Genomic DNA, 13,110 nt, shown 5'->3' with positions numbered 1-13,110 from the left:
GATTCGTGCCAAGTCACCCGCTCTAGAATTCACCTTTGCTACAACCCGCTGGCCTCCAAGCCGTCGAGCGCCATGACCCACCCGCTTCTGCCGCTACGGTCCACCTTGAGCCGCCTGCCTAAGACGGCTGTTTGTATGGTTTTCCTACGCCGGCGCGTCGCCTCCAAGTCATCGTTGCTTGTTTTCTGCCACAAGCTCTTCTGATACTGCTAGGCAACCTTCCAAAAAGCGTCCATGGAGAGGGAAAAATACAGAAGGGCATCTGTTTGCATAAACAACAGTGGCAGTGGTGGTGCACTTCCTTAGAGTTGAGCTAAAAAACAAAAAGGATTAACAAGCCAATAAAGGGATATGCAAAGATTTGATCCTGGATTTGGATTTAATGGAGACACGTACACTATTCAAACTTCCACGTGAAGACTGCTGCTGCATTCATTACAAAAAGGACAAAGGAAGACCGTGTGGTTGCTAGTGCCACATCAGAACAGTCAAAGTGAGAAGTGCATTTGTGCGAGCTATGTTCTTTGTCTGATTTTGTCCAGCATTATCAGCATCAGCATCTGCGTTCATCTGAGAAGACATATCAGGTGATATCCATCTAAGTCTATTTTATTAGCACATATTGTTTCTTCCAAGGACAATTACTCTTGTCCGCAATATGTTTTGTGTAGGACAATGATTCATTATAAAGATGGCGACATGTTGTGCCTATGGAGTATGTGTTAGCATCGTCATGCACCGGCGTACGCGCCCGCTTGCTGTTGAACGGGTGTACGCAAGCTGCCGCCCGTGCAGCTCGATCTACATTAACTCGCTGGGACGCGCCCGTGATTGACTCACCATTCACGTGGCTTACCGCGCCGGCGATTGACTCGCCCATCCGTACCAGCTTACAACGATGCGGCCTGCTCACCTGTGAATTGATTTCAGCTTCACCATGGTGATCATCAACTCCGTGGTGGATAATTACTGGCCTGACGTATCAGGTGAAATCCATCCAATATATTTGTATATTACATATTGCTTTCTTTAAAAGAGCAATTACTTTGGCTTGCAAGTTGTCTCATGCAGGACTTAAACCGGTCTATATCACGCTAAACTATGGAGAATCTTAAGTCAACTCATTGAGTCATCTTAAAGACTCAGGGGCTAAATGGACATAGCTTAAAAGATGTTGCCAGTTTAAAGGCCGTCTGGAAAAATTCCGGCTCAAGAAGAATTGATCTCTCGTAAAGTTTGAGTTCTCAGGAAAAATTAATGGTTGCCAAAAAGAACTTCCCTCCATGATGCGCGGCTCAAACATAGGTATCCTGCCTTACGGCTTATCTTATTATCGTCACTTGGGGGCTTCCTGTTCAAACATAGGTCGTATTCGAACCAAAGAGAACATAGTTGTCGGTACCCTTTTGATCGGCACAGTGCCAAACTCACTAGGGGGCTTCTTGATCATATTCGAATCATAGATCAACCCATTTTGGGTCCGACGTTGATCGTATTCGAATCAGCGTCGTTAAACAACTCTCAAGGTCATTTGGGGGCTTCCTGTTCAAACATAGGTCGTATTCGAACCAAAGAGAACATAGCTGTCAGTACCCTCTTGATCGGCAACGCCAAAGCCACTGGGGGCTACATGATCGTATTCGAATCCTAGCTTAACCCCTTTGGAACGGTTTACAGATCGTATTCGAATCAGAAGCCTTGATTTTCTTTTTGTCTAGACTAAGTTTTTTGAACACAATCTTTTGGGTTTTGAGACTTTTTGCTCATATCTGAAGCATATATGTGGTTTCGATTAACCCGGCTTGACTTTAGATAATAAGTCACCATATATGACGATCATAAACATTTGGAAGTTTTTTGGCTTCTAAAGATTGGGTTATCACCCTTACTGCACAGGTATCCTAAACCGACAGTATGATTCAATATCACAGGAACCAGTTTTCCAAACTGGATTATATTATTTAATAGCCAACACGACTGGATTTTTATTATGGTTACCAATAACCAAGTATTATGATTGAGGTTTTCAAAGTCACTTTAAGCGCAATGGCTATTATTTTATCAATGGATATGATTATTCTACAATGGAAGGAATAGTCTCGAGTCGCTACAGGCTTATGACCGGCACTTGGGGGCTACATTATTCAAGTTGAGATTATATCAAATGTGCAAGTCTCATGTTGCTGCAAGCATGCACCATGATACTTGGGGGCTAATGCAAAGTCATTTTTACTGGCCTTATTGAAGACCTGACTCATCATATCATAATGAGCCGGCCCTTAGGGGCTACACGTTGTTGTTCAAAGTCTACATGATCATATCTATAAAGTCCCTGCTTATTATTGCATAATGACCCGACCCTTGGGGGCTACACTGGTTGAAGTTTTATGAGCATAAAGTAATTTCAAGTCCCAGGTTACTGCAAGCATGACAACCCGGCACTTGGGGGCTACATATGTGGAATACTCAGTTTTGACTAGTGATTGAGATAAACATGGATTTCTTCAAAGTGATAATATTTTTGTTGAAGCAAGGCTTAAGTCATTACTTTGTTCTGCTCAAGACTTGGGGGCTACATGTAATATGGATATGAGGAGAGAAATCTTCAAAATTCTCAATTTTGACCCGGCATCGGCAACAATTATGACTTGGCATCATCTATTTATAAACCCAACAAGTTTTTTCATCTTTAAACCGGTTGAAGGTCACATGAGTATTTCAAGACCAATATTTTTAAGTATTGGGAGTTGAGTCAAATGAGTTATTCTTTAGTCTTTCTCTGTGAGAAACCAACATCAGCAAATTGATTATGAAGTTGGCTTATTGACCCGGATTTTTGAAGAAGGAAATAGCAAGGAGTTAAGGATGATCAGGTGCTGGCTTACAAAGATGTTAAACCCGGAGCATAACCTGTTAAAATTATTCTTGTGTTTTGTTTACAGGATCAGTTTAACATGGATAAATCCAAATTAAACTGGGGGCTAATGTCGGGGATATACCCCATGGTATGACCCGGCCGGAGATATGACCCGTCTGGGACTTGATGTTTCATTGGTGACCCGGCAGACTATAAGTCGGTGGGTTAGTTAAGCATTGTAATCCGACAGACACAGTCATATAACCCGGCAGACATAGTCATATAACCCGGCAGACATAGTCATGTAACCTGGCAGATGTTAAGCCGGACAGTTAAGCCGGCAGATGTTAAGCCAGAGGGTAAGCCAGAAGGTAAGTCAGACCGTAAGCCAGACGGTAAGCCAGAAGGTAAGTTAGACCGTAAGCCAGACGGTAAGCCAGATGATAAGCCAGATTGTAAGAAGCCCAAGACGTTAAGAAGCCCATGGTGAGAAGCCCATGATAAGACGTCAAAATAAGGTTAAGTCTTAAGTCTGAGTTGGACTCTACATGTAACCCACCCCTTCAGCTTATATAAGGAGGGGTGGGGCACCCCAAGAGGAAGGAGCAAGAATAAACAATCTTAGGGCTAGACACAACTAGAGGAGAGCCGGTTTACGGCGACTCCCTCATCAGGATAATAAGACCTAGCCACAAACAACATGTAGGGCTATTACCGGATGATGTTTCTCGGGGCCTGAAGCTGTCTAAATCCTTTGTCTTGCGTGTTGCGTCTCTCGATTCTGTCCAACCCCTCTCAAGCTACCACATAGATGCGTTGGCCTCACGACTAAGTCCTCACACTAGGACATCTGACGTGATAATTCCACGACAACAAGCAATTGAAAATAAATGGATCTTCAAGAAGAAGAATGGCGCTGGCGGTAATGTTACTGTCTACAAAGCTCGACTTGTCGCGAAAGGTTTTCGACAAGTTCAAGGGGTTGACTACGATGAGACCTTCTCACCCGTAGTGATGCTTAAGTCTATCCGAATCATGTTAGCAATTGTCACATTTTATGATTATGAAATATGGCAGATGGATGTCAAAACTGCATTCCTGAATGGATTTCTGGAAGAAGAATTGTATATGATGCAACCGGAAGGTTTTGTCTATCCAAAGGGAGCTAACAAAGTGTGCAAGCTCCAGCGATCCATTTATGGACTGGTGCAAGCCTCTCGGAGTTGGAATAAACGCTTTGATAGTGTGATCAAAGCATTTGGTTTTATACAGACTTTTGGAGAAGCCTGTATTTACAAGAAAGTGAGTAGGAGCTCTGTAGCATTTCTGATACTATATGTAGATGACATATTGCTGATCGGAAATGATATAGAATTTCTGGATAGCATAAAAGGATACTTGAATAAAAGTTTTTCAATGAAAAACCTCGGTGAAGCTGCTTACATATTGGGCATTAAGATCTATAGAGATAGATCAAGATGCTTAATTGGACTTTCACAAAGCACATACCTTGACAAAGTTTTGAAGAAGTTCAAAATGGATCAAGCAAAGAAAGGGTTCTTGCCTATGTTACAAGGTGTGAAGTTGAGTAAGACTCAATGCCCGACCACTGCAGAAGATAGAGAAAAGATGAAAGAAGTTCCCTATGCTTCAGCCATAGGATCTATCATGTATGCAATGTTGTGTACCAGATCGGATGTGTGCCATGCTATAAGTTTAGCAGGGAGGTACCAAAGTAAACCAGGAGTGGATCACTGGACAGCGGTCAAGAACATCCTAAAATACCTGAAAAAGACTAAGGATATGTTTCTCGTTTATGGAGGTGACAAAGAGCTGATCGTAAAGGTTACGTTGATGCAAGCTTTGACACCGATCCGGACGATTCTAAATCGCAAACCGGATATGTGTTTACATTGAACGGTGGAGCTGTCAGTTGGTGCAGTTCTAAACAAAGCATTGTGGCAGGATCTACATGTGAAGTGGAGTACATAGCTGCTTCGGAAGCAGCAAACGAAGGAGTCTGGATGAAGGAGTTCATATCCGATCTAGGTTTCATACCTAGTGCATCGGGTCCAATGAAAATCTTTTGTGACAATACTAGTGCAATTGCTTTGGCGAAGGAATCCAGATTTCACAAAAGAACCAAGCACATCAAGAGACGCTTCAATTCCATTCGGGATTTAGTCCAAGTGGGAGACATAGAAATTTGCAAGATATATACGGATCTGAATGTAGCAGACCCGTTGACTAAGCCTCTTCCACGAGCAAAACATGATCAACACCAAGGCTCCATGGGTGTTAGAATCATTACAGTGTAATCTAGATTATTGACTCTAGTGCAAGTGGGAGACTGAAGGAAATATGCCCTAGAGGCAATAATAAAGTTATTATTTATTTCCTTATATCATGATAAATGTTTATTATTCATGCTAGAATTGTATTAACCGGAAACATAATACATGTGTGAATACATAGACAAACAGAGTGTCACTAGTATGCCTCTACTTGACTAGCTTGTTGATCAAAGATGGTTATGTTTCCTAACCATAGACATGTGTTGTCATTTGATTAACGGGATCACATCATTAGGAGAATGATGTGATTGACATGACCCATTCCGTTAGCTTAGCACACGATCGTTTAGTATATTGCTATTGCTTTCTTCATGACTTATACATGTTCCTATGACTATGAGATTATGCAACTCCCATTTACCGGAGGAACACTTTGTGTGCTAACAAACGTCACAACATAACTGGGTGATTATAAAGGAGCTCTACAGGTGTCTCCAAAGGTACATGTTGGGTTGGCGTATTTCGAGATTAGGATTTGTCACTCCGATTGTCGGAGAGGTATCTCTGGGCCCTCTCGGTAATGCACATCACTTAAGCCTCGCAAGCATTGCAACTAATGAGTTAGTTGTGAGATGATGTATTATGGAACGAGTAAAGAGACTTGCCGATAACGAGATTGAACTAGGTATTGAGATACCGACGATCGAATCTCAGGCAAGTAACATACCGATGACAAAGGGAACAACGTATGTTGTTATGTGGTCTGACCGATAAAGATCTTCGTAGAATATGTGGGAGCCAATATGAGCATCCAGGTTCTGCTATTGGTTATTGACCGGAGACGTGTCTCGGTCATGTCTACATTGTTCTCGAACCCGTAGGGTCCGCACGCTTAACGTTACGATGACAGTTTCATTACGAGTTTATATATTTTGATGTACCGAAGCTTGTTCGGAGTCCCGGATATGATCACGGACTTGACGAGGAGTCTCGAAATGGTCGAGACATAATGATCGATATATTGGACGACTATATTTGGACACCGGAAAGGTTCCAGGTGAGATTGGGACAATACCGGATCACCGGGAGGTTATCGGAACCCCCCGGGAGGTATATGGGCCTTATTGGGCCTTAGTGGAAAGGAGGGGAAAGGAGCAAGGGAGGCCCCCCCAAGCCCAATCCGAATTGGGAGGGGGGCCGGCCCCCCCTTTCCTTCCTCCCTCCTTCCTCTTCCTTCCCTCTCCTACTCCTAATAGGAAAAGGGGAAGTCCTACTCCCGGTGGGAGTTGAACTCCCCCCCTTGGGCGCGCCACCCCCCTTGGTCGGCCCCCTCTTCCACTCCTTTATATACGGAGGAGGGGGCACCCCATAGACACAACAATTGATCCCTTGGATCTCTTAGCCGTGTGCGGTGCCACCTCCACCATAGTCCACCTCGATAATACTGTAGTGGTGCTTAGGCGAAGCCCTGCGACGGTAGAACATCAAGATCGTCACCACGCCGTCGTGCTGACAGAACTCTTCCCCGACACTTTGCTAGATCAGAGTCCGGGGATCGTCATCGAGCTGAATGTGTGCTAGAACTCGGAGGTGCCGTAGTTTCTGTGCTTGATCGGTCGGGCCGTGAAGACGTACGACTACATCAACCGTGTTGTTATAACGCTTCCGCTATCGGTCTACGAGGGTACATGGACAACACTCTCCCCTCTCGTTGTTATGCATCACCATGATCTTGCGTGTGCATAGGAATTTTTTTTGAAATTACTACGTTCCCCAACATTTCCCCCCTTCTTTCTTCTTTCCGGTTGATGCAACCAGATGGTGGACCCTTGGATCCAGATGCCACCGCCGATGGATGCTACTACATGGAGACCGCCGATGACCAGGAGTAGTTAGAAGGTCCCAAGCAGGAGGCCTTGCCTCTTCGATCAAGTTGCTTTTGTGCTAGCCTTCTTAAGGCATCCTTGTTTAACTTATGTCTGTACTTAGATATTGTTGCTTCCACTGTCTCTTGTGTATCGAGCTATGTATTCGAGCCCTCGAGGCCCCTGGCATGTAATATAAAGCTTGTATTATTTTGATTTGTGTCTAGAGTTGTGTTGTGATATCTTCTTGTGAGTCCCTGATCTTGATCGTACATATTTGCGTGTATGATTAGTGTACGATTGAATCGGGGGCGTCACAAGTTGTTATCAGAGCCAACTGCCTGTAGGATCCCCCTTTCCAACTCCTTGGAAGAAGTTGAGTTTAGTTTTTGAAAAAAATGTTTACTAACATGGTTGTGTGGCTTACGGGCCCACGTCGCCGTTGGGTGGTATTAGGATCTTTTACTCCTCGTCTATACTCTGGGACTCTGATCACTCTTCTATTTGGGTTAAATGATGTTAACTCCAACTCTAGGATCTCGTAGATACTTTCTCCCGGAGGTGCCCTCACTCCAGATGATTGCTCGGTGCACCAGAAGATTCTGAAGATACTCTCCGAGGTTTTCCCGAGACCCTTGTGTCCTTCGCCGTTGCGATCCCTACCATCATTAAATCCTTATGTGTAACTACCTATGTTGTCGTTCATACCTTCATCCCCAGTTGCTCTTGATTATTACAAGATGCCCCAAATTACTCTCTGTTGTCCTAAGAATCTATTGAGCCTACTGCCTTGCAGCTCTTTGCCACCGGAATACCCCTATGGATAATTACTCGCGCTTGCCGAGTATCCGTTTATCCACAGTTGTTCATGTGTTTCACAAAATTCTCTAGAATACTTTTTGATCTTTCGAAAATACTCGGTAGCCTATACTCTTGTTCCTCCTTATCTGCTTGCATCATGGTTACTTCCATATGTATAGCAATATTCATTAGCAACCTTTGTCATTGTAATTCCGAGCAGTTGATTCGATATGTTTGTGAATGCTCGCGATCATCAGTCCTAATTAGAATTCTTCCCATCGGCTCAGACATCACCCCGGACATGAGCTGGTGTTCGACAAATCAAGCCATGATTGATTGTTGATCTATGTCTATTCAACTTACTTGTCTTTGATCAGAGCCTCTGCTTCTGATCCATCGTTTTGGAAATCATAATTCCTTTGCGTTTGAGCTCTGAATTAGTCAGTTGTTTCTATAGTCTGATATCCTTGTATTTTTCTTCTTCTGGGGGAGTATCGATACTCGCATCAGATTCCTTGTAGACCACAAGGTCCTTTCTTGGATTTTATCCGACAGCGCACTTCATATTCAATCACCTTGTGAGCTTTTCATGGGATACATAATGCCTTTGGTAAATTGTATCTTTTGCTTCCTCAATCATGCTCTACTCCGAGCTTGACTTATATACTTGTGAAGTTTGACTCTACCACTTTTTCAAAGACGAGAAGTAAATGGAAAGTTATGGATTGATGAAGTGGGAGTCGACCTTGAACCTTTGTGTTCATGCCCACGGACCTGGTGTGGAACTTATCATGGAAGCTTCTTGTTATAATAATAATCCCCTTGTGATAAGTTCATCTTGTATCTATGTTTGGTCCTTTGCAACTGTGGTTCCGACCAGATTGTTCTTCTTTGATCTCAGTTCTCGGACAAGTTAAAGTACTTGTCTTTTGCAAATCTTCTCATCTATCCAACCTTTATCCAGTTCTACCTTCGAGTATTACCCTCTAGTATCTCGAGTATATCATGGAACTACGTAGCTTCTTATGGGTCCTTCATCAACTATTATTTATTGCTGATTATAATTTTTCACTGGTTCGAAGTTGTTAGACACTCGAGAATACAGATAACTGATTCGAGTCTACGCTTTCCTTTCCATTGTTTTGTTTAATCTTTCTTGTAACCTATCGTATCTGAGCAGTGGTAATTCTCTGCTTATGTAAACACCTCGGTGTACAACTCTGTCAGTAAGACCTTGTTACTATTGTTGATGACATTCCGGTAGCCACCGATGGACGAGAACTTTGCCTACTGGTCCGCCTCGTTCAACGAGCAGGAAAATGGTTCTCTTCGTCCCTTGCCCTTTGGTACCAACGTTGTTGCCAACATAACTGACAGGTTGTCCTCTGACCTGCCTTGCTATCATGATCGTACAAAATGATTAGCGCCTTCCTGGTGTTAACCCACATGGTGGGCCCATAACCCCCCAGTTCCACAGGATCGAAACCTGACTCTCCTGTACATCCCTGTTTTCCAAAATTGTTCCTTGCACTTGGCTTCATATGTAAATAACAAGGCACATACCTAGTGATCTATGCTGGTATCATGCGCAATACTTATTCCCATTGCCCCGAACCCCTTTCACCCTCTGTTTCAGGCAACGAACAATTGCCTACCCGGTTGAACCTTCTTATTGCACCTTCTTATCTTGCTCTCGATGACTTCCTTAAATTTCAACTCGAGAGATGCCTCTATGCCATGTTCAGTGAGATAGCCCTCAGGTACCTATCTTGTGATGAGCTCTGTCCTTCTCGAGTCTTTCCCCCTTACTTCACCACTTAAATCTCGGGACGAGATTTCTTGTAGTGGAGGAGAATTGTGATGTCGAAATAATTAAGCTACAGTAAACCCCTGCTAATGGTGCCACATCATCACATTACTGTTGCTAATCTTCACTTGATCCAAATCACATTTCAAATTCAAATCCATTCTAAAGTCAAAATTCATATTTGTCAGACATGAAATCTAAAATGTTCATCTTGTGGCAAATAATCCATAACAAATATTGGTGGTGGACCAACATTTTTGCAAGGTATTTAAATGGCCTAAACAAATTAAAGTAGTGGCTAAAACAATAGATTAAATGCCTTTTCAATTTAGAAAAGTGGCAAACCTTTTCAAAAGCCTCACAATCTTTTTGTGGCAGTGCCAACTATTGCAATGTAATTATGTGGCCAAGTCCCACATTTTACAGAATCCTTTTTGGCAGTTCAATTATTGCAAAAACATTTTCTATAAAAAGAAAAGAGCAAAAAAGGGAAAGAGGAGAAGAGGAAAAAAACCTTGCCCCACTGGGCTTTAGCCCACCCCAGCAGCCGGCCCACCTAACCCCCACCCAAGCCGGCCCAGCACTTGCCTCCCTGGTCGCTCCTTCCCCCTCCCTGTTCCTCCGACCATGCCCGCGGTCGCCGCCGAACCCACTGCACCGACCACGCCGCTACAGGCTCTGCGGGGAGGATAAGGACGCCAGCGTCGGCGCCCTGGCTTACGCCGAGATCTTTCCCCCTCACCCACTTCCCCCTTCTCCCTCTCCCTCTCCTTCATTTTGGAGAGGAGGCCGACATGGTCACTGTTGTGCCACGCTCGTCCTCGCGGCCACCGAGCCCCGTTCGCCTCACCATCGTGCACATCTTCTCTGTTGTCGCCGTCTACCCCGTCCCTATCCGTGAGCGCAAGTAAGGAGCCACCGTGGGGAGCGGATCGAGCCGCCCCCTTTCGCCTCTGTCGCCGGTGAACTCCGTCATCTCCGTCCACTGTTGCTACTCCTAAGCTTGCACGGGCCTTTCTTGGCCGCACGGTGAGCTCTTCCCTTCCTCCATTCCTCTCCTCCCGCCGTGCTTTTCGCCGTAGCATGCTCCCCGCATCGCCTCCGCCATTGCCGAACTACAGCTCCACCGTGTTGCACGCTGCCGTTGCCATCATCATTGACACGCCCCGCTAGGCTCACGCCCGTGCTCCGGGGAGCCCCCTGGTGCCGCCAGTGCCGTCAGCTCGCCTCCTCGTGCCCCCTAGCCGCTAGCCCGACCACCCCCATCTCGGGCTGCCGCCTGCCGTCATTGTGGTGATCTTCCCCGACCACCCCAGCGGCTGCCGCTTGCGCCATTCGACACGGCTTGACGGCCACGTCCGAACGAGCCCGTCCGCGCTTGATTTGGGCCCCTGTTGTTTTTTTTCGCGAGCACCCAAATGCCTCATCGCCGACGGCACTCCGGCCACTCCCTGCCCAGGCCACCACCGCAGAACGATGTGGCTTCATCCGCTCAATTAATCGAGCTAGGACACGAGCCCGGAGACGCCCCGTAGCCAAATCCCCCCCCCCCACCCCGCTGACCCGTGCCTCCGTCGTGGTTTTTGCCACCGATGGCTAGACGTTGGCGCCCGCACTAACATGGCCGACCGGGGCCACCCCCAGGGTCACTACCTGGTGGTCCCAGGGCCCAGGCTGGCTAGTTGACCAAGGTCAACTCTGATTGGGCAGCCCCCAGTCACTAATTGGTGGGACCCGTCCATAACTCTAATTAAATTACTTTACTTAATTAATTTAAACTAACGAGTTAGTGACAGGTGGGCCCAGAGTTTAATTAACTAGGTTTAGGTTAGTTTTAACTCTGTTTAAACCCGTTGTCTATGACATGTGGGTCCCCCATGTCAGTTTTGACCAGTCAACATCCTGTTGACTACTGACGTCACCCCTGACCTCATGATGATGCAGCACTTCATTTTCTGAATTATTTTAGTTATTAATAAATTTAGAATATTATTAAAACTTTGAAAAATCATAGAAAAATAACTGTAGCTCAGATGAAAAAGTTTTGTACGTGAAAGTTGCTTAGAACAACGAGGCAAATCCGAATTCGCGGTCCGTTCATCCGCCGCACGTCCCTTGCATAGCAAAAGTGCAACCTTCCCCCGCCGTTCTAGCTGTTCGAAAATACCAAACATGGGGACACATTCCCGGATGTTATCCCCCTTCGCCGGTAACGTGTAGCACCGCGTTAGAATACGTCTAACTTTGCATGTTGTCATGTTGTGCATATGTTTGCATGTATTTACTGTTTCTTCCCCCTCTTCTCTCTGGTAGACCCTGAGACCGATGTTGATGCCACTGTGTTCGACTACGTCGATGACGACCCTCCTTCTTGTCTGAGCAACCAGGCAAGCCCCCTCCCCCCCCCTTTGATCATCCCGATATCGCCCATTCTATACTCTCATGATTGCATTAGATTTTGCTACTGTTATTCTTTGCTCCTATTCTGATGCATAGCCTGCTTTTGTACCTGCTATTGTTACCTACCTGCTTATCCTAAACTGCTTAGTATAGGTTGGTTAGTGATCCATCAGTGACCCCCACTTGTCCTTGTTGCCCCTGCTTCATCATCGACAACCCGATCAACGTGATCGATGACCAGAGCCTGACACCTCGCATCACATCACGCCCCTTTTGTTGCTTGACTCTGCAGAGCTACTATCAAGTGCCGAGGGTGATCCCTCATAACACACTCCTGATGATAATTCTATAGTGTAGCTATTCGGTCATGGTCATCGAGGGTGATTTCCTCTTTCACCATTCCCGATACGGCTCTGTCATTCAACACCTCAAGTGTGAACCTCGAGGGTGGTCCCTCTTACGTTCACCTTGATGATTACATTGAGTGGAATCCACCGGGGGTGATTCCCCGGGTTTTCCCCTTGATGTCTGGACACACAGTTACCTTGGCTTTACTTGAGACCATTGTTGAACTCGGGTCGGCCCTGAGGGGTACCTGCGAGTTGATGTGAAAGTTGGGCGGGCCCGTAGAGCACCCGTGAGTTTTACACATGGCACGGCCGGGCAGTCTGGGCCCTTGTCGTAAGTCCATGAGACGGGGCGACGGGATCACCTTATCATGAGTCTCTGCTCGTTTCCGCGAGCCCCTAATGCCCTAACAGGTTTGGGTATTTGTTCTGAATTAGCCTCTGGCCTTTACGCGCTAACCACCACGCGAGAATAGATATGGGCCTCGACGTCGTGGTATCAGCCGAAGCTTTGTCAGACGTCCAGTTCAGAAGTGCGGCACGGCTGGGCCGGCACCATCCTGTAGTGGTGGAGCCTGGACCTGCCCTATACGCAACGATCCGGAGTGCAACGAGTGATGGGCCCAGACCCCGGAGTGCTTAGTATGTAGACCGGCAGGGACCTCTCTGCTGAGCCTAGGTAGGGTTGCGATGTGTTGATCTTTCGAGGCCGGGCATTGACCCCAGAAAGGTGTGTCCG

This window comes from Triticum aestivum, chromosome 5B (genome assembly GCF_018294505.1).
Source record: "Triticum aestivum cultivar Chinese Spring chromosome 5B, IWGSC CS RefSeq v2.1, whole genome shotgun sequence".
In the NCBI taxonomy this organism is placed as follows: domain Eukaryota; kingdom Viridiplantae; phylum Streptophyta; class Magnoliopsida; order Poales; family Poaceae; genus Triticum; species Triticum aestivum.
The sequence above is the reverse complement of the archived record's forward strand: the minus strand, read 5'-3'. Positions refer to the sequence as shown.